General features: G+C 44.7%; 1 long non-coding RNA gene across 3 annotated transcripts in view; it reads left to right on the top strand.

Annotated features, from left to right (window-relative positions):
- LOC103166216 overlaps positions 1-22,388 on the top strand; it is a 476,150-nt gene that overhangs the window by 414,993 nt on the left and 38,769 nt on the right. The gene's annotated exons all lie outside the window — the stretch shown is intronic.

Genomic DNA, 22,388 nt, shown 5'->3' with positions numbered 1-22,388 from the left:
CTTCCTTGCTGTCTTGGCTGGAGGAAGAGGGGCCGGAAGGCAGTCCGGGGGAGTATGCAGGAGACGGGAGGATGGGGGGAAGCGAGCATAGTCGTCGGTGTAAGAGGACTGACCTATGGCCCGCACTGCTGCTTTTCCTCACCTTCTCAGCTATTAGACACTGCAATCTACAGAGTCCACGTAGAACAGTAAACTCCTAAAGTGGGTTCTAAATTGAATCTCATACCTGCTCACTGGACTGGATAAAGTGGATAGAACTAGATAGAACTAGTCTTTTCAGTCTAGAGTAGGCAACAATGAGTTTTCACTAGCAGGTATTTAGTTACAACTAGTTTTTAATAAGGGATACATGGTATACCCCAACAAGAATCCTGGTTCTTCCTAGAAAATATTAGTTTAGGTGGTAACAGTTATGGGCTTCTAGTTTTTACTAGTAAGACCTGGTAGTAGTGGATTTCAATTTTTAAATGTATCTCTCTCTCTTTCTCTCTCTCTCTCACACACACACACATACACAGAAATCCATAAGATGATTTCATTTTCTCTGAACAGAAGAAATAAACCTATCCCTTCTCCTTTTACCCCATCCCGATCCCGACAGGCCAGGTGTGAGGGAATATATTTCTCAGGGCTAGCTGGTCCACAAAATATAATTTCTACCAACATTCTCTAGAGAACATTATCCTGGGGCCATACAAATTTCCTGCATTTCACCTCAGCATTTGAAATGCCGTTTTCCAGACAACAATCAGAATTTTGTTGAGTGCAGGGCCATTGAACAGGCATCACTGTTTATTTTTTGTAAATTTAACCTTATGCCAATGGGGCATTAGCAGCAGCTCCTGCTGAAGACTCATTCCAAGGTGGGCAGAGCTGAAGAGGGGATGGCTGTATTTGCACCACCAGATCTGTTCCTATGACAGAGTGATGCTGGAATATGTTACTTTAGAAATCTGGAGACATAGCTCAGGGACCCAGAAAAGGGTTGAGTGAGTGAGTTTTCCCCAAAAAGTTCTGAAGCCCAAAAGAGTTGGAGTGGGGTCACATCACTCAGCTAAGTGCTCAGGAACGTGGTAAATGCCATTTCTCTAACCTGGTCAAAGTGGCACGTTCTGAAACCGGCCATGGCACTATCAGCATGCAGAGAAAGCATGTGATAGCAATGATATGAGCTCGTTGGCATAGGGAGGCTGCAGGAAGAGTATCAGAAGCTCTTGGCCCTAGGCCATCAGAGGTTGATTTGGGGCCCAGCCATAGGGGCCAACTTTCCATCCTAAATTTGAGGAAGAGAGAAGATGGGATTTTTATCCCAGGTGGTGTTTGATGAGCCAGTGGTTCAGTAAAACACAAACCGGGGCCTTTCATCCCTGCTCGGGAACTCTCAGATCTTGTGGGAAACCCAGAATGAGCGAGGCTGGGAGGAAGATGAAAACAACAGCTTTTCTGCACTGCCAGAAGCCCATGGGGGCAGCGGCATTGTCTCCCCACTCCCCATCCCCTGCCCTGAGTATTGTGGGCAAGGCCCCCAGCCCACTGGGTGGGCACACCCTTGGACTCAATTCCTACTAGCTGGGAGCTAGTTAGACAAAGATCAAAACCAAGGGGAGGGATTTTCTCCACTTTGACCCTTCCTCAAGTCCTTCCTCCTGCCTGAGACTCAGACGCCCTCCCCTTTGAGTAGGGAGGTTGGGGTTCATGTGGCTGGCGACGAAACCCTGAGTAAGCTGGGGCTCAGAACTGACATCGCTCATGAGGGAAAAGGAGCCTTTGGCCTGGATTGGTGTAGAATGACAGCGGACCCGGCCGGGCTCTCAGAGGTCGGTTTCCCAGCAATGGAAGAACAATGTCATTTCCTTGTGATCTGCATTCAGTGCTTGCAAATGATATGTTGTGACAGATTTTTGAGGAATGAAAAGACTTAGTTGCTTATGTCTTACATTTCCTTGGGGACTTGGGGAACGCAGGCTCCTCCACTGTCATACTTGTGGTGGCAGAGGGATTCGAGTTTTGTTGGGGTTTTTATGCTTGTCCCTACTCCGCTGAGAATTCTAAGTTCTTTTGCCCCAAGGAGCCTGGGAACTCAACGAAAAGCTGCTTTCATAATGGGGATTTGGAGAGAAACACCCCAGCAATGACTTCAGCATCTTCAGTGGGTAACGGTGGCTTGATTAGACCGTGTAAACAGAATCGTATGCAGTAAGGATAGACTGGTCCCAAAGCAAAATCCATCTTAGCTCACCTACACCCAGCAGGGGAGACCCTGGGCAAATCAGTTAACTTCTCTGTGCTTCAGTTACTTTATCTGTAAAATGGAGTTAAGATACCTGTTCTCTCTCCCTTCTAAGATTGGGAGTCCCAGGTGGGACAGGGACTGTGTTTGATCTGTAATAGTAGTAATAATATTTGTTAAGAGCTTGCTTACTGCTTGCTGAGGACTGTATTAATCATTGAAAAAGTATGTAGAGGTGGGAGTCCCTGGCCCACAAGGGGCTCACAATCTAAGAGTAGAAGGGGAAAGAGACACATATAGAACGATGAAACATTAACACTAAAGTAGTATATAAGACAAGGACAGATATACAAAATGAAACCAAAAATCAATAGGATGCTATGGCTTGAGGAGCAGAATTTCAGACTCTTCATGGCTCACTAGTTCCAAGGTACACCCGTAGCCACAACAACCACTAAGTTAGCCACCAGTCTTCACAAGGTTTTAATAATAATGATGGTATTTAAGTGCTTACTATGTGCAAAGCAATGTTCTAAGCTGTGGGGGATACAAGGTGATCAGGTTGTCCCACATGGGGCTCACAGTCTTCATCCCCATTTTACAGATGAGGTAACTGAGACCCAGAGAAGTTAAGTCACTCAGCTGACAAGCGGCAGAGCTGGGATTAGAACCCATGACCTCTGACTCCCAAGCCCTTGCTTTGAGTGCTTTTCTCTTTCCCAGTGAGGTGGTGGGAGGCAAGAAGCGCTGGGGGTCTTCTCCGTGGCCCAGAGAAGAACTGGTGCTGGTTTTCGGGGAGGTAGCAAGGCTGTCTGGTGTAGAATGGCTTGGAGGGTGTAGAGCTGCAGCTTGTGGCCCAGTTTGCACAGTGCGTGTCGAAAGCAGGTGCAGCAGTGCAGAGGAAAGGCATCAGAGTTTCTGGTGGATTAGCTCAACCGCAGAAGGCTAAGGGTTAAGCTTATATCGCTTGTATCAACCCCAGTGCTTAGCACATAGTTAACACTTTAACTGTGAGCCTGAGGAGGACTGGGGACTATGCCCCAACCTGATAATCTTGTTTGTAGCCCAGCACTTAGAGTATTGCTTGGCTGGCACATAGTAAGATAACAGGTGCTTAACAAATATTATTATTAGTATTTGTATTATCAAATGCCACAATTGATATTATTATTACAGTAACTCCAAACCCAAACTACTGCTGCTCTGGGTTAATTTGAAAATAGGTTACTCCTCAACACAGTGGGGCTGAGAAAGTGCTTTAAAAACCACGATGAAGCCAGGGAACAGAACTTTTCATTTTCCCACCCAAACCGTGTCCTTCCTATTAAAGCCCATAACCTGGCATTAATAATAATGATGGTATTTGTTAAGCTCTTACTATGTGCCAAGCACTGTTCTAAGTGCTGGGGTAGATACAAGATTATCAGGTTGTCCTACGTGAGGCTCACAGTCTTCATCCCCATTTTACAGATGAGGTAACTGAGGCACCAAAAAGTTAAGTGACTTGCCCAAAGTCACACAGCTGACAAGTGGCAGATCCGGGATTAGAACCCATGACCTCTGACTCCTAAACCCGTGCTCCTTCCACTGAGCCACGCTGCTTCTCTTAACTCCTAACAACCACTTTTAGCACTTATACACTTATATATAACCTTTTCACTTTATACCCTTCTACCCTTCTAACACCGCTTCCCCACACACACCTTGGGGTCTTGAGGAGGCCTTAATTAGAAATTAAGTTCTGTAAAGTCTTGGTCTTACCTCCTACCTCCTATACTGTATTCTCCCAAATACATTTTCCAGCGCTCTGTACACACAGTATGTGCTCATTAAATACCATCAACTGATTGTATAATTGAAATGGGATAAACTGTCTTAGAACAGAGGCTTCTAAACAAAATGGTGGGAGACCATTTGGGGGCTAAACTAAAACATCTTCAGTGGTACTGGGAGAACATTTAACACCAGAGAGATATAACCTAGAGTTGAATTCAACAAGAATGGCCAGATGCCCCAGAAATGTGGAATTGATTGTTCCTTGATTCACAGCTTTGTCCCATGTTTGCAGGCATCATTGTCTTGACTTGTCCAACATAAGTCTCACCCCACAGGAGTGGAGGGCAGTGGAAGCTGGGTTGTAGCCTGATTTTACTCAGCCTGTAATCAGGCAGCGTTAAATCTGGTCTTCTGGAAACACCTGGAAAGGAATGTAAACAGCACAGACCAAGTTCCCTCCAGGAAACTGTTCATTTGGGGGAGTTGGGTGAGGTTTGGTTATTAAGCACCCGTGGTAGATAGTATTTCCTAGGCACAAACTAGCTCATGCTAGCATGAGGTTGCATCGTGGAAACAGTGGTACCGGTTGTGGGTGTTTTGTACCTGGTTTAATAATGGCGGCTTGGTGCTTTCTTCTCAAAAAACAGGAGTTGAAGGAAAAAGCAGCTGAAAAATGGGTCAGGAAACACTCCAACATGCTTGAGCTGTTCGGTCACCTAGAGCTTAAATGCCAGCAGGGAAATTAAGATACAAGTGAAGGTGAATTGTGGAGAGCATGGGATAAGGCCTCTTACCGGTTAAGTGGCTCAGTCAGAGCGTGGTTGTGTCAGGAAACCTCAGTGTGGTCTTTCAGCATGGGACTGTTAAAGAATCATTCCCAGGCTCTAATTTTTTGGGAGTGGTAAAATCTGAACAAGGAGAGCATCACCTGAACACCGTGTATTTGGACAATGTGAATTCCAATGGAAAGCACATGTCCAAAAGAGAAACTCCAATAGCAACAACTGAAGGGCTCCTCTTCCAAAACTCCCATTTGAATTTTCCCTTAGAAATCTCTGCTTTAGCCCAGAGCCAAATTCAGGCTGTCAGCGTTTGGGCTGGGAAGGTACCCCTCAGCTTCAGCCATGCCACCTCTCGCTACCAGGATTTTCCAGCTAGCCATTCCACTGCCAGAGTGCATGCTCTCTCCTCAGAACAGCTCACTAAGTAATAATAATAATAATGATAATTGTGGTATTTAAGCACTTAGTAAGTGGTAGGTACTGTACTAAGCACTGGGGTGTATACAAGTAAATTGGGTTGGACATAGACCCTGTCCCTCATGGGGCTCACAGTCTTAATCCCCAGTTTACAGATGAGGGAATTTAGGCACAGGGAAGTGAAGTGACTTGTCCAAGGCCACACAGCCAAGTGGCAGAGCCGGGATTAGAACCCATAACTTTCTGACTCCTAGGCCTGTACTTTATCTTCTGTGCCATGCTACTGCTTCCCAAGTCCAAGAAGTCCAAGCTGACCCCCAAGCATCAGCTGACAATTGGGCTTATTCCCAGGAAAATCAGAATCCACCAATCAATGGTATTTATTGGGCATTTGCTATGTGCAGAGCACTGTACTAAATGCTTGGGGGAGTACAGTGCAACAGAATTACCGGACATGTTCCCTGACCATAACGAGCTTACAGTCTAGAAGACCTGTGGCCTGGCCTTCTTGAGCTCACTCTGCTGGTACCAAGGCAACCTGTGCTAATTCTATAAAATATTAGTTTCCAACTCCTCTCCTACCCCAACTAAGTTGGGGTGAATAAAAAGGCCACTAAATAGCCAGCGGTATCCGGGCAGTTTTCTCATTTCTGTTGGCCTGTGGTTGATGCTGCCTTTATAGCTTTCCTTGTTGGGGTGTTAGATTAATGTCACCTTCACTAAACTCGCAGAATATACTTTGTGTGCCACCCCCAACCCATTACCAACTCCTATTTTTTTAAAGGCTTTCTCAAGAATTCAAAGAACCATTCATCATCAAGAAGCACTGATTGGGTCAGCTATGCCTTGCTTGGACTTCTTGCAATCAGCCAAAGATCTGGCAGGCACACTAAGCGATTGCCAGACACATCAGCAGAAGGGAGAAATCCTCATTCAGACATTCTGAGTCCAGTTTCTAATGCGTGTCTGACACGGTTCAAAGCCTCAAGGCTCCCCACCATGACTCCCTCTCTTATATCCCTTCTCTCTTCGCTCACTCCTCCCCAGTCCATGGCTGACCTGTGCTCCTTCCCTGCCAACTTTCTTTCTCACTCGTGATTCATCCTGCCTGGAAGTCTCCCTGCCCTCCCCATTTCAAATCCATCAGGCCACAGCTCTCCTCATCTTCAAAACTATCTTGGAATCCCACCACCCGGGGTTATAGCCTCCCAACAGCCACCGTCAGCACTTATACACCTAAAGCCATCCTCATTAGAAATGCTATTTATTAAGGCCGTACTGTATAGGATGTTCCATCTACTTACAGATTGGATGGGTGGGGAGTGAGGGGCTGTCCCCTGGTGCTCACCATCTAAATGGGGGTAAACGGTCCCATAGAACAATGACAGTGAAATAGAGTTTATTTGTAAGTCTCTAAATTCCCAAATGAAAAATCCAGGGTAACAGTGCAGGACAGAGTAGCTAACCATATGTCTTGTATTCCCCCAGTTTGACTGTGAGGCAGATAGGCTGCTAGAGTGGCTCTCACCTCAGCAGGCCTCACCAAAAAAAATGCAGGTCCGGTCTGAGGGGATTTCCGATCAGTGCCTGCCGTGGCCTAAACTGTGTGTGCCCCCCAAATGGATTTGAATCTAAAGTACATTAAACACCCAGCAAACAGATAAATTAGAGGGAGTGAAGAGGGAACAGCCTAGGTGATTAAGAGGCTGAGAGAGAGAGATTTATGACAGAAGATTAAAGCAGTCCAAAGTAGGATTTGGCTGCAGGATGTCTGAGGTGAGGGGGAAGGATAATAAGTCTATAAATATTTGTATCATGAACATTTTTCTCACAATGAAAACTAATGGATGTTGGGATAATCTCCCAGAGGATGAGGTAAAATGCCTCCCTTTAAGATGTTTAAAATAGACCAGGATAGGGTTTACTGCAGGAAGCAAAACAGCAGCAGCAGTTAAGTTAGACTGAATGACCTTCTCATACCTTTTCATCTCTCATTTCTATTGTTATTTTTCTCTCCTGATGCTACATGCCCTGAAAAAATCAGGAGGTTCTTGTGGAGCTAATGAGATGCTTGTTAGAAGGATGACCTGAGAAGAAGTTGGAAGATTCCGTTTTGTCTACAATGACAGGGTGTAATTTTTTGCCCTCAGGAGGTTGGGTTGTTAATTGTGGTATTTGTAAGGGGCTCGCTCTGTGCCCAGCCCTGTGCAAAACAGGTGCAAAATAAGCCTCTAGACTGTAAACTTGTTATGGGCAGGGAACGTGTCCCTAGAGCCCAGCTCTCCTGATTCCTAGTGCCCTTTCCACTAGGCCAAACTCAAAATAATGCTGTTCAAGATGGTGGCCAGGGGAGGGAGGAGCTTAAATATGGCAGCTGTGGGCAAAGGAGAGGAGGAGTTTTGAACCCCCACCCAGAGGAACTGAAGAGTAGCTACTGTGGCTCCAGCCCCTTAGAGTGACGTTATTGTTGACAGCACAGCCCCAGGAGCTGCCATCAAACCTGGTTCATTCAGGGTCTGTAACATCAGCCACCCAACAACCATTTCAGCTCCATTTCCACCTCCACCGATTTCCCAGGCTTTGTTCCCCTCCGCTCTGCAGTTTCCTCACCTGCCTATAAAGTGGCCATAATCATACCTTGCCCTGATCGAGGAGGAATGGTAAAAAGAATTAATTGTTAATGTCTTTAAATGACTTTGAACACCTAGAAAGAAAAGCCTATAAAAGAAAGGCTGTTCTTCTCCGTGTGAACTCAGAGACCTCTGCTTAATGAAAAAACACATCATCTGGGTGTGGATCCCAGTACCTGGAAATCAGTGATCTTGTGTGGCTTGTTGTCTCAAGCCTATTCAGTGTTCCTCGTTTACTGTCAGAGGCCTCATTTCCCGAATCAGAGTCAACAGAGGAATTAGGCTCCACCTTTAATCCTGGAAGATGTCCAGAAAGACATCCCCTTACGAGTAAACTACCTCCCCCCCCCGCCCCCTCCCCACCCGGTAGATTTGGAAGCTCTTGGAGGGCAGGAACTGTGTCTTTTTTGTCTGTTGTATGTTTCCAAGAGCCTGGCACAGTGCTCTGCTCCGTAAATGCTGCTGATAATGATACAGTATCCACCTTGGCAAAGGGACAGCAATAAAAGTGAATGGTAACTGTAGAGTAACAAAGGAGTGTGAAGCTAGCTGAACTTAACATTTGTAAACTCGAACTTCAGCCAGAAGGGCCTGAGGGCAGAATGACCAAATCTTGGATTTCAGCTTGTTAAGGCTCGAGCACGCGGTGTGTGTGTGCGCGCACACACATGGAACTGTTGAACAGTGCTGCCGTTTGTTAAAAAAAAAAAATACAGTCGTTCAGCATATGGGAAGCAGCGTGGCTCAGTGGAAAGAGCTTGGGCTTCGGAGTCAGAGGTCATGGGTTCGACTCCCAGCTCTGCCACTTGTCAGCTGTGTGACTGTGGGCAAGTCACTTCACTTCTCTGGGCCTCAGTTACCTCATCTGTAAAATGGGGATAAGACTGTGAGCCTCACGTGGGACAACCTGATGATCCTGTATCTCCCCCAGTGCTTAGAACAGTGCTTGGCACATAGTAAGCACTTAACAAATGCCAACATTATTATTATCACATTGTAAAGGAGGACAACTACTCCCAGTGGCACTTTGGCTACCTCTTGACTGTAATCTCATTGTGGGCAGGGGGAATATGTCTGTTTATTGTTATATTGTACTCTCCCAAGTACTTAGTACAGTGCTCTGCCCACAGTAAATGCTCAGCAAATATGAATGAACGAATGAATAAATGAGCAGTGGCTACCATCTGTCTGGATCCTACCCCCACAGAACCCAGCCCCAGAACTCGGGTGAGCGTGTGCTTGTTCAGAGGCAGAAGCCAGTGAAGTTTGAAGAGGGGCTAAGACCCCGCCGTTGAATTTGAGATGGGGAAGGCACATTTTTCTATCCATTTGGTGGCCGTTCCATTATGTAAAATCAAATGGGACAGAACAAAAAACTGTGCCTAGAGATGCAGTTCCCTTCAACGTCAACCATGATTGCCCACAGTCAAGCTGCAGTCACTTCCAAACTGGGTCAGGGTTTCACAAAGCAGGAGACCTGATGGTGAAAACATGAAAGTGGGAATCAGGAAACTTGAGTTCTAGTCCCAGGTCTGACACTCACCTGCTGAGTGACTTCGAACAAGTCACTTAACCTCTCTGGGCCTCTGTTTTCTCCTCTTTAAAATGAGCATAAGATTCCTGCTCTCCCTAACTCATATTGTGAGCACCATGTTGGACAGGGAACTGTGCCTGATCTGATTATCTTGTATTTATCTTGGTGTTTAAACAGCACAATACTTGGGCAGTAGTTAGCCACACTAAATATGTTAATTAACAAAAACCCAGGTGAAGACTTTTTCCACAAGTGTCTTTATTGTCTAGAAAACTATATACCTAGTCTTTTTTCTTAATGCTGCTGGGCTGATGATTTAGTTAACAATATGAAATACCACAAAAAGGCAACCTTCATTCTCCATGACCCAGGTATTTCAGTGAAGAAGGTGGCCTGGATTTAACAGTTTAGATTTCGTAAACCAAAGGGTCACGCTAATGGAACTTTCAGCTTATCTCCTGGGAAGGGCATTCGCTATCGTGAATTTGAATGCCTTTTGCTTTGGGATTCTGCATTTTTGCTTTCTCTTTTCTGAAAGTGGACCCCTGGGGAACTGAAGGATTTTCTATCTCTATCCATAGCAGGGCCTCTCACAGTGAGGACTTCAAAATTGGGAAATTGAAAAGAATTGTTCAGCGGTTTAGGGGGCCTCAAGATGAATTGGGTCAGACTCCAGTTTCTTCTCCTATTCCCTCCCTTCCAAAGTTCAGCAGAGCACCCACCATGGATGTGGGCTATGCCAGGGATACCTCTTGACTGTATTCTCATTGTGGGCAGGGGGAATGTGTCTGTTTATTGTTATATTGTACTCTCCCAAGTGCTTAGTACAGTGCTCTGCCCACAGTAAATGCTCAGTAAATATGAATGAACGAATGAATAAATAAGCAGTGACTACCATATGTCTGGATCCTACCCCCACAGAAGTCATCCTCAGAAGCCACCTCATGTGTAGTGCAGTGCTGTGCACCCAGTAACTACTTAAGACTCTAAGCTCAGTTGTGGGCAGGGAATGTGTTATTATCATATTGTACTCTTATTACCGTGCTCTGCACACAGTAAGCGCTTAATAAATACAAGTGAATGAATGAGTGACTGAATGGGCACCACCTCCACTGATCCCACCTCTCAAATCTCCTCTGATCAACCTCCAATGGAGAAGAGGCCTGGAGCTCTAGCCCCAGCTCTGGAAGCCGGAAATGTGAGGCAATGGATGATCCATCATATCCGGCAAGAAGTTGTGCTTGTTTGGCATTTTTGTGAATGGTTTCTGTTTAATTCATGTAAATCCCAAATTATTGTGCATCACTTGTAAATGGATGAGAATATGAATCACAGTGACACTTCAAAGCGCCTTGCTAATCCTCAGGTGCTGCTAATTATTCAGTCAGAAACCAATGGAGAGGTGAGAGAAACTAATCACCATCAACTGATGCACAACCCAAACAGCAGTAACCCCTGGCGGGCGGATCCCAAGAGATTTATCGTGTTTACACCTTTGTAAAAAATGATTTACCCCCTGGGACCCAATTCAGAGTGCAAATGTGCTTGCTATCTGCAGGAGGCAAGTTTCACTTTAAGTTTGCTGAAAGCTAAAGTGAATACATTTGGCCATCCCCACCAGGATGGGTACCTTTAATCCACTTTCCTGATTCTGGCACCAGCCCTCTCGGTAAAGTAATATGGCCTAATGGAAAGGGCATGGAAAGGGCACGGGACTCAGAGTCAGAGGACTGAATTCTAATCAAGACTCTGCCATTTGTCTTCTTTGTGACCTTAGGCAAGTCACTTAACTTCTCTGTGCTTCAGTTTTAAATACTACTCCCTTCCACCTAGACGGTGAGCCCCAGTGTGAGACAGGAACTGTGTCCAACCTGATAAGCTCTATCTACCCCAGTATTTAGAGTAGTCCTGGGCATGCATTAAGCGCTTAACAAATACCATAGCAAACAAAGCATTGCTCATCAACATGCTGAGCTCAGCGGAGATGAGAGGGTGAGAAGAAAACGGGCCTGGGAATCAGAAGGATCTGGTTTGTAGTCCTGGCCCTGCCACATGACTGCTGTGTAACCTTGGGCAAGTCTTCTCTGTGCCTCAGTTACCTCATCGGTAAAATGAAGTTAAGAGTGGGAGCACCATGTGGGGCAAGGACTGTCCAGCACTAAATAAATATTATTGAATGAATGAACCTGATTAACTTGTATCTACTCCAGTGCTTAGAACTGTTCTTGGCACATGGTAAGTGCTTAACAAGTGTTATTATTACTATTTATTATTATTACTACTAATAAGAAGAAAACATTCCTGACTACAGGAATGGGTTTGGAGCTGGTTACGGTAGTCATCCCTCCAGTTTTACCCCAGACAGTCCAGTTGCCAACTGGTCTTCCCACTGTCTGATGCAGAAACAGCCCCAGATGCCTTTATGTCCGGCATTTTATTTTCAACACCCAACCTCCTCCTGATTCTGCTCCTGCTCCTGAGCCCCATGGCTCAGAAGCAGCAGCTGTGTACACGGGGACCTGGGAGAGAAACAAAATGACTCTGGAGCAAGGGATGGGGGAGGAAATCCCTTTGGGTCCTACAGATTTCCACCAACCTGTCCATGTTGTTGTATCATGCTTTATACCTGGTGCAGTGCAAATAACATCACGGGCATTTGGGTGTCTTGTGACTACAAGTGCAGCCCTAGAGCAGGGAATGTGTTTACCAAATCTGTTCTAGTATACTCTCCCAAAGACTTAGTACGGTGCTCTGCACACAATAAGCACTCTATAAATGCGACTGACTGACTGGTTGAGCCAGTGGACATTCCTGCCTGGTGACCACTGGACATTGAATGATGCCTAACATTGGCCCGAGGGTGTATCTGGATGAGGCAGGGTTGGGTGGCTTTGCTTGGGCTCCTCCCAGAACTGTGAACTCTTCTCAAATCAATTAATCAATCCAACATTGGTATTTATTGAGCAATTACTGTGTGCAGAGCACTATACTAAAGGCTTGAGAGAGTACAATACAGTGGAGTTTGGAAGCATAATCCCAGCCCACAGGAAGTTTACAGTTTTGAATAAATTTGAATATATTGCATGGCTTTTGCTTACAATTCTGCGCTCTGCAAAAGTTCTAACCTAATAGGCTGTGAAACTAGGGGTGAGTCACTTAAGGCCACTGGGCCTCAGTTTTGGAATCTGTAAAGTGAGGACAGAAGTGGTAGTATATAAGGCTATTTATATGAGAAACAGTGTGTCCTAGGGGGAAAGCATAGGCCTGGGAGTCAGAAGACATGGGTTGTAATTTAATCTCCCCCACCACTTGTCTGCTGTGTGACTTTGGATAGGGCATCTCACTTCTCTGTGTTTGTTACCTAATCTGTAAAATGGGGATTAAATCCTATTCTCTTCTACCTAGGCTTTGAGTCCCATCTGGGACATGGACTGGGTCCAACCTGATTAGCTTGTATCTACCCCAGTGCTTACTACAGTGCTTGGCACATAGTAAACACTTAACAAATACCATAAAAAATAAAAACTTCTCTAACTTCCTCTTATATAGTGAGCCTCATATGGGTAGTGACTCTGTTTGAACTCTGTCTTGTATCTACCTGAACTCTTAGCACAGTGCTTGGCACATGGTAAGCACCTACTAAATGCCATGACCATGGCATCTTTATTGATAGAAGCTGCAACTCTACAAAAATCACCCCCTCTCCTCTTTTTGAGAGGGTTCAACTCAAGAAAAACCACCCCCCTCCTCCTTTTGACAGGGTTATTTTACCATGGAGAGAGGACCATCCAACCCTCAACTCTACCACCTTGTTTGAGATTATTGCTCCGCCCCAGTTAGCACTCTTAATTGTTCCCATGAAAATAGAGCGCTAAGTGAAAGTATGCTAAATGAAGTGTGCTTTCCCACAGGACATAATGTAAAATACATTAATGTGTTCCCAGGATCCCAAGATCATATATCAAAAAAGAGTGATCAAAAACACAACAAATATAGTACATGATCATACAGCAAATTAAATGTATGCCAATAAGGAGAGCTCTTGAATTAGATTTTTTTTATGTGTACATATGTAAATACTTAATCTTCAAAGTGTAATTTTTCACATCCTATTTAGCAGAAGACCTCTTTGTGCCAACGGATTAGATATGTTTCTCTGCCAAATAGTTCTACCATTATCTAATGCTAAATTGAAATGGGCTCTAGTCACTCTAATCAAGTCAGAGGTTGAGGAGGAAATGGACAGTTTATGCCAAGTTAAACTGCAAGGTTATCCCCAAGTGAATCTGCATGAAGAATAGGAGAAATTCTGTCATGTAAATGCAATAGCATGATCATGAAAGAGCTCTAAATGAAGAATATTTAAAGGGGGGTTGGCTGTATATCCATTTTCCTTGAAATGATTCTGAGGGGGACTAGACAGCAGATAGTTAACTATTCTGCACTCATCTGTTTTCCTCCCAGTTGTGATGTGTAACACATGCTCCATGCTGGTAGCCTGGACTAGGATCCAGAATCTGGTAGTGGTATTGGTAGGGGTGGGTGTGGTAGTGTTATGTATTTGAGAAGCAGCGTGGCTCAGTGGAAAGAGTCTGGGCTTGGGAGTCAGAGTTCATGAGTTCGAATCCCAGCTCTTCCACTTGTCAGCTGTGTGACTGTGGGCAAGTCACTTCACTTCTCTGTGCCTCAGTTCTCTCATCTGTAAAATGGGGATTAACTGTGAGCCTCACGTGGGACAACCTGATTACTCTGTATCTCCCCCAGCACTTAGAACAGTGCTCTGCACATAGTAAGTGCTTAACAAATACCAACATTATTATTATTTACTGCTTGCAGAGCAGTTTACTAGGTTAGGAAAGAATTCACAGGTGAGAATTCAGACATGATCCCTGACCCTCAATATAATCGGGGAAAGAGGACTGGTGACAGATGCATAAGGAAAGATGACACACCAGAACACTAAAACAACCATATAGAAGAGAGACAAGTACACAAAAGAGAAACAGAAACAGTAGAATTGTTGGCTAGAGGAGCAGAATTTCAGGCTCTTCGAGGCTCAGAGGGCAACGGACACAACCGCAATCGCGGTGACTGCTACAGTAGCAGTTATTACAGCCTTCCCAAGGGGCCCAGGCTTATAGAGGCTGCTCATTGCAGCTGCTTCTGTCCTTACCACCGGGGTGGGCATAGTGTAGTCTAGTAGAAAGAGCATGGGTCTGGGAGACAGAGGACCTGGTTTCTAATCCCAGCTCTGTCAAAGGTTTGCTGTGTGACCTTGGACAAGTCACTTAACTTCTCTGTGCCTCAGTTCTCTTGTTCTCCCTCCTACTTAGACTGTGAGCTCCATGCAGGAACTGTGTCCAACCTAATTTATTTGTGTCCACCTGAGCATTTAGAACAGTGCTTGGCCCATAGTAAGCACTTAAGTACCCTGATTATTATTATTTAACAAACACCAAAAATAGCGTAAATTGAGATTGAAACTCCAGGATGATGCAGTATGGCCTAGTAGAAAGACACAGGTCTAGGAGTCAGGACTTGGGCTCTAATCTTGGCCCTGCCACTTCCTTGCTGTGTGACCTTGGGCAAGTTATTTAACTCCTTTGTGCTTCAGTTTCCTCATCTCTTAAAATGGGGATTCAATACCTGTTCTCCCTCCTATTTAGACTGTGAGGCCCACGTCGGACAGGGACTGTGTCTTTTCCTGATAACTTGAAGCAGCATGGCTCAGTGGAAAGAGCACGGGTTTAGGAGTCAGAGATCATGGGTTCTAATCCCAGCTCCGCCACCTGTCAGCTGTGTGACTTTGGGCAAGTCACTTAACTTCTTGGTGCCTCAGTTACCTCATCTGTCAAATGGGGATTAAGACTGTGAGCCTCACATGGGACAACCTGATTATCCTGTCTCTACCTCAGCACTTAGAACAGTGCTTGGCACTTAGTAAGTGCTTAAAAAATACCAGATTATTATTATTATCTACCCCAGTGCCCAGTTCAGTGCTTGGCACATACTAAGAACTTAAGAAATATCCTTATTATCATTATTATTTTTATGGTTATTATTATTATCGTGGGGGGGAGAGGGGAAGCCTCCAAGTGGTTGGTGATCCGTGTGATGTTAATTCTCTTGTATTGTTCTTATCCAAGTGCTTAGAACAGTGCTCTGCACACAATAAGCATTCAATAAATACCATTGATTGATATGGCTTTCAGTCAGTGGTGATGAAACTAGTTCAGGGGTCAACTGTGATGACTGTGCTGCCCATAGCTATTTGAGAGATCAGAGACTGTCACTGCTCTGTTGACTTTGGTTTGAAGATCGATGACATACGCAGTAAGAGACCTTCACGGAAGAATGTTTTTTAACCAGCTCTTCCCTTAATCAATCACTCAATCATATTTATTGGGCTTTTAATGGTATTTAATCAGTGCCTGGGGGAATGTGACAGAAGCAAAACGTGTTCCTTTTCCTCATGGAGCTTACAGTGTAATGTGAGAGGGAGACAAAAGTTATTTACGCACAACTCAGAGAAATATTCATCTTCAAGTAGTAGAAGTAATAGTATTGAGTGTCTTCTGGGTGTAATATACTGTTCTAAGTGCTTGGGAAAGTACAAAAGAAGCACAAAACATTCTCCCTGACCACAAGGAGCTCCCACTCTGCAGAAAGAGAAGTAAAAGTATATACTATCAGAAAAAATAATTGTCTGTACAATTTAGTGTATACACACACAGACCTTCTCCCCCCGCCGTGCTGAGGAAGCATATAAACAGTTAACTTCTAGAAACAGCTGTTGGGTTGATGTGACTCAGGGTAGGGGGAATTAATCAAGGAAGGCTTCTTGGAGGAGGTAGGGTTTTAGGAGGGCTTTGAACACGGAGCACTTGTGGAAAGATCTGGGAAACAGTCTTGCAAGGCCGCACTGAGGAAGATTTTACAATAGAAATGACTCGGTGCGTCTGTTTCTTTAATTTAGCGTGTCTACGCTGAGTTAATAACTCTCTTGTCTCTTTCCTATTTGATTTTTCTGAGATGCCCCTGCCATGCTTCTGAGTCTAATCTATTTGCATGATGGGAAAGTTGATTTCTGTCATCTGGTGTCTTCCCATGATAAGATAATGCTTCTGTCTTCATGTGCCAGATTACATCTGCTTTCATAACTGTGTGTGAGCCACTGCCTTTTTTTCACCTTTGTCTGCTCCCAAATTGAGGAGTCTGAGTTGATCTGAAGTTCCCAATCAACAACGAGGCCATAGGGACTGCAGTGACTGGGGCTGGGGCAAGTGTGGACCCAGTCGGGTTTGTTTTTGCACCAGCTGGTGCCTCCATAGTTGGTGGTGGCTGTGGTCCTGTGCAGCTCTGGGTAACCTGGGCTTCGCCCCAGTCATGGTGGTCTCACTTCCAGCATTGATAAGGTCATGGCACAGGACTGCCCCCGAGCCACGCCCCACCACCGCATGCTCATTTCATATCCATCACTCACCAGATGCAGAAAACAGCCCTTTGCTCTCCACATCCGGTCCGAACTTGGGGTTCCTTAGGGGAAGACTGTCTCTATAACAAAGAAAGAAAATGGAAAAGAATAGAGGGAAGCTTCAATACAGCTGAAATATTAATTTCTCAATAACTCTTCTCTGGAACCACTTTCTTGGGAGCCTTGGTTCTGTAGCATTTTGGTCAATGAAGGCAGCTCTTGCTAAAGTATCCTTTTTTGTTTGATTTTCTTTTTTTCGGAGAGAGCTTCAATCAGGATGCCTCTTGAAATATAATATCTTGATTTTGTGTAGCTCCTTCCAAAAAGTTCAAAGCACTGTCGCACATATTTTATTTGTCCCCACAAACCATTCTCTGAGTTAGGGGGAGAGGTTAGCATTACTGTCCCTATTTTCAGCTGGATAACAGAGGAACAAAGAAAGCAAATGACTAGGGGTTTTTTGGATTTTTTTTTTTCTAATTAGGACCCGTTAAAGGGTCAGACCCATTTCACTACTCCTTGTGAGGCTCGGGTATAGGATGGCATGAAGAAGCAGACAGTCTTGTGACCTCAGAGCTCTGTAGCAGTGCAACTCTTGACAGGGAAATCAAGGTTTTGTGCCAAGGAAGCCCCTCTCTGAACTGCAGGCAGCCCTAACAGAGCCTTTAATAGACAACGGACCTCAATGTTTGAACGCCTTGAAGAGGTCTAATGCCAAGGGAGAAAGAAATCAATTTACTTGCTTTATTGTTGCATTCAGTTCAAAGCAGGTAATAATCGTTCCCATTTTCCTTGGTGGGGGGGCGGGGGGAGTGGTTTGTTAAGATTCTAGTGTAAACCCCAGGCTTCTCCTCCCTGCCTCCGATTTTCTCTCTCGTTCTCAAGCTTATCAATAGTTTTCATCAGGCACCGGTCTTTGGATCCTCTCTCTCTCTCTCTCTCTCTCTCTGACCCCTGCAGTGAGTGGCCTTTTCAAAGGGTCAAGCATTCCCTTTCCCTTTGTGCCTCTGCTGCTTTTTCTGCAAAGATAAGATAAACTGATTTCCTTTCACTTCAGGTTGTGCCTAACGGTTTCTCCTGAAATCTGCTTTGAACTCTTTGTTTAATAGATGAGTTTACTGGTTTTATAGTTTCTGCCGCCCTAGATGTTTAGACTATGTTGGTATTAAGTTGTACCAGGAAGCGGCAGGCCAATCATTTATTTCCTCCTCGTGTGGAAAGGTGCTTTTTTTCTTGATAAGAAGCAGCACTTGCAAGTTGTGTGTGGGTAGGTGGAAGAGTGTCCTTGGACATGCGTGGATATTATTAGCTGATAAAAAGCGATCCAGAGTGGATTTTTGTGTTTATAAAGTGGTTCCAGGTGCTTTGGTGGTGATACCAAACTGGTGCTTTCTAAGTGACTGGTCTTGGACTTCTCCCAAATGGACATCAAAATTACCTCATGATATCACTGGGTGATGAGATTCCCCTGGAGCAGAGATGCATAATTTCCAAATTGGGAATTGACCTTGACTCCCAATGGTATTGAATATGTTGCAATTTCTCCACAATAGATGGGGGAACTCTACTAACAGACCCTAAGCTCTCCCTCACCTAACATCCTCCTTTGTGTGAGTATGGGGGAGAGCTGTAGCTAGCAGGGAGAGGGGAGACAAGAAGTAGTGTGGCCTAGTGGAGAGAGCTGAGGGTTGGGAGTTACAGGACCTAGGTTTTAATCCTGCTCTGTCACTTGCCTGCTATATGACATTAGGTACAGCTGTGGGCCTCACTTTCCTCATCTGTAAAATAATGATTAAATCCCTGTTTTCAATTCCTCCCCTAAAACTGTGAGTCCCAGGTGGACCAGAGATAAGATTGATCTGGCCTGATTATCTTGTTTCTACCCCAGCTCTTAGAGTAGTACTTGGTATATAGTAAGTGTTACACAAATGCCATTTAAAAAAAATAAAGAGGTGAGAGGAACAAGTTCAAAGACCACTCTCTACTCAGCTGAAGATCAGGCTCAGGTGAGGCTGGGCAGGACAAAGTGTAAAATGGTGGCCCCCTCTAGACTCTAAACTTCTTGTGGACAGAGAATGGGTCAAACACGCTTGGACTGTACTCTTCCAAACAGTACAAGTGCTTTGCATCATCAGTGGTGTTGTCCATGTTCCATTCTCTCTCAGACTTTCTTGTTTCTTTTTTTTTAGATCTTTTCTCTGGGGCCCATCCCTGTTCTAATCCCACCCTTTTCATACAGTTGACCAGGTGCTTTTGGCCATCTGGGAGTGGTTTCCTGGTGCTCTCTTACTAGCCAGAGAAACCTGGAAGAAAATGTAAGGGATCATTTAATCCATCCATTTGTCTCTAGACAAGTGATAGTTTTACTTATCTCAGAAAAGCAAAACTTTTTTGCTTTTCCCATTCAAAACCTCCTTTGTTGATCAGGCAACCTTTTTCTTGAGAGAAATCTTCATCATCTTGGTTTTGTTCAAGTTAAGGCTTAAAAAAAGTTTGCTTTAGTACAGTGCACTGCACCAGGGGGAGCTCAATAAAATACTAATACTACTTCTTCCAGAGGAAATGGAGAATCACTGGTTAGCTTCCCCCATGATACCATTTTATTCATTCATTCAATAGTATTTATTGAGTGCTTACTATATGCAGAGCACTGTACTAAGCGCTAGGAATGTACAATTCGGCAACAGAGGTAGATAGTTTTAGGCTTGAAAGTATGTGAAGGGTACTCTTCGTCTTGTCTTCTTCAAGCAGTCAGTGATATTTATTGAGCACTTCCTGTATCCAAGCACTGTACTAAGTGCTCGGGAAAATATAACAGAGTTGATAGATATGTTCCCTGTCCACAGGGTGCTTACAGTCTAGATGGGGGAAAGAGACTTTGAAATAAATTATGGATATGTACAAAAGGATTGTGGGGCTGAAGATGGGCTGAATATCAGGTGCTTAAAGTGTACTTAGACAGTGAGCCCTGTGTCGGACTCAGGTTGTGCCCAACCTGATGATCTTGTATCTATCCCAGCCCTTAGTTCAGAGAGGGAAGAAAGGAGGGGACAAATATTTTGATAGGGTCAATCAATCATATTTATTGAGCATTTACTCTGTGCTGGGTGCTGTACTAAGCACTTGGGAGAGTACAACACAACAATGTATAACAGACACATTCCCTGCCCACAACAAGTTTATGGTCTAGAGGGTGCAAAGGGTTAATGTCAGTGGTGCAGGAGGAGAGGATAGATTTTGAGAGGACGTGGGAGATGGGGAAGATAGGAAAATCAAAGAAGGGGCAGGAGGAGAGAGGGACTGGAGAGTAGCAGGGGAGATTTTAGGGACATTACCGCTGATGATTTCAGTTTTATCAATTAAAAGTACATGTCCAAGTCATGAGGGGCAAGAGGTGTCAGGGTGAGGAAGCCTGGGGGTTTGAAAAGAGAGTTTAACTCCTGAAACAGCTGATGGGGGCAGTGGGCATGGGAGTCAATAAGGTTGGAGAAATAATGTTGTGGGGCGGAGGAAGGGGCAGAGTTAAAGCAGGTGATGATGAAAATTAATAATAATAATAATATTGGTATTTGTTAAGCACTTACTATGTGCAGAGCACTGTTCTAAGCACTGGGGGAGATACGAGTTAATCAGGTCATCCCACATGAGGCTCACAGTTAATCCCCATTTTACAGATGAGGGAACTGAGGCACAGAGAAGTTAAGTGACTTGCCCACAGTCACAGAGCTGACAAGTGGCGGAGCCGGGATTCGAACCCATGAGCTATGACTCCCAAGCCCAGGCTCTTTCCACTGAGCCACGCTGCTTCTCTGAGGTCTGCCTTATGTTTGGATTTTTGCCAGCAGTGCTCAGGAGTGGAGGAAGTGTTCAGTGGACAACCAGGGCTGTTGGTTAGAGGTGTGAGATCAGAGGAGCATCAGGGGAGCAAAGGAGGTGAGTTCAGTGGAAAGGGCTATACTGAGAGCATCAATTTATGCAACAAGAGATGGTAGTTTGGTTATGGAGATCAAAGGGAACATGGCTTTAGAAAATTGGAGGGGGTCAAAAGATCAGAAGTCTCTGGGGGGGAATAGGACTGATTTGCAGGGAGGGTGTGTAGGAGAGAAGGCTCATTAGGAGATTGTGGTCAGGTAGAATTTCAGAGTTTGTGAGGGTAGAGAATGTACAATGACTAGAGATGAGAGTGAGGGTATGTCCAAGCTGGGAAGAGGGTAAGGAGGAGTGGAGGAATAAGAGAAAGTGGGCAGTGGAAGGATCATTGGGAACATTCATGTGGATATTGAAGTCCCCAAGGATCAATGGAGGAGCTACTCTAGCTCTTAGAAATGTAAAATCATAAGCAATGCAATTGATTACTGGGCCAGGCCAATGGAATCAAATGGATCATTGGCAGGAAAAGAAACCAGTGAGTAGAAAAAACAACACATATTGAGTTAAAGGACCTTGTCTCTTGCCCTGTTGACTTTCTGGGTGATTTAGCAGCACCTGATCAGCTGGTAAGAACACACAATTCTTCCAGAAGATGGGTTTCATGCAGATGCAAGCCATTCACAAATAAAGGAGGAGGACAAATACACAAATCCACGCATGGGCAAAGTACAGTTGGAAAGCTCAAACAGCCCAAGCGTAGTAAATACCAACTTGGAACCCAGGTTGAAGGGAGGCCAGGTGCAAAGGAAATATCTTCTGTTTTTCTTCCTCCTACAAATATAGCTGGGTCAGTTATTTTAGGGACCACTGGATTTTAGTATCACCCACCGTATGCTCTGTCTTCCTGATATCGCTGTATTTCCTTGTATCTGTGTCTAGCAACCTTTTGGATTCTGTCCCTGAAGCTGAAAACCGGTTGGGTTCTCACTAGAAAATTTAGAGTGGGTAAGAAGAAGGGGCACAAAAAGAAAGTCAGACACCATTCCATTTGTCATTTGCAGCGAGCATAATGGGAAAAAAAAATCCCCCTGAAGTTACATGGCCTTATGGCCCTATGGGACATTGGACTATTACTCTGGGCCCGAGTTTCTCGTCTTTAAAAGGAATTATGCAGTGACGGCTGCCCGGGTCTAGGTAGATGGCTCAAGTTTCACGTACAGTATCCTGACTCTGATGCCTGGATCTCAGCAAGATATATGTCTATTGAATTGGGCTATTTGAGTAGTTACTGAGCAGCTCGCTAAGAAAATGACTCTGTAGATCCAGGCCTTGGGTTTGACTTTTAGGCTTTTCCAAGGGCAAGAGATCTTGAAACCAAGCACAGAACTGTGTGGAAAAATATGATGACTTCTTGGGATTTATAGAGTGTCTTCCCTCCTAAAACCTTAAAGTTCTTTTAAGAAATGGGTTTGTTCAGGTACCTGAAAAAAGTCAGACTTTGCCGTTACTCTGTATCGACTTTTTACAAATCAGCATTGTTCAGTGCGTAATCTGACCCACCTGGTTTTCAGAAAATACTAGAGCTGGAAGGTCATGTCGTCCAGTCCCCTGCCTTCAGGCAGGGGAATGACTAAGCCATCCGGTGCAGTAAAGGTCATTGCTTTACTAAGAGTTC

Source organism: Ornithorhynchus anatinus, chromosome 1 (genome assembly GCF_004115215.2).
Source record: "Ornithorhynchus anatinus isolate Pmale09 chromosome 1, mOrnAna1.pri.v4, whole genome shotgun sequence".
Taxonomy (NCBI): domain Eukaryota; kingdom Metazoa; phylum Chordata; class Mammalia; order Monotremata; family Ornithorhynchidae; genus Ornithorhynchus; species Ornithorhynchus anatinus.
Note: the sequence above shows the minus strand (reverse complement) of the source record. Positions and strands in the feature narration are given on the sequence as shown.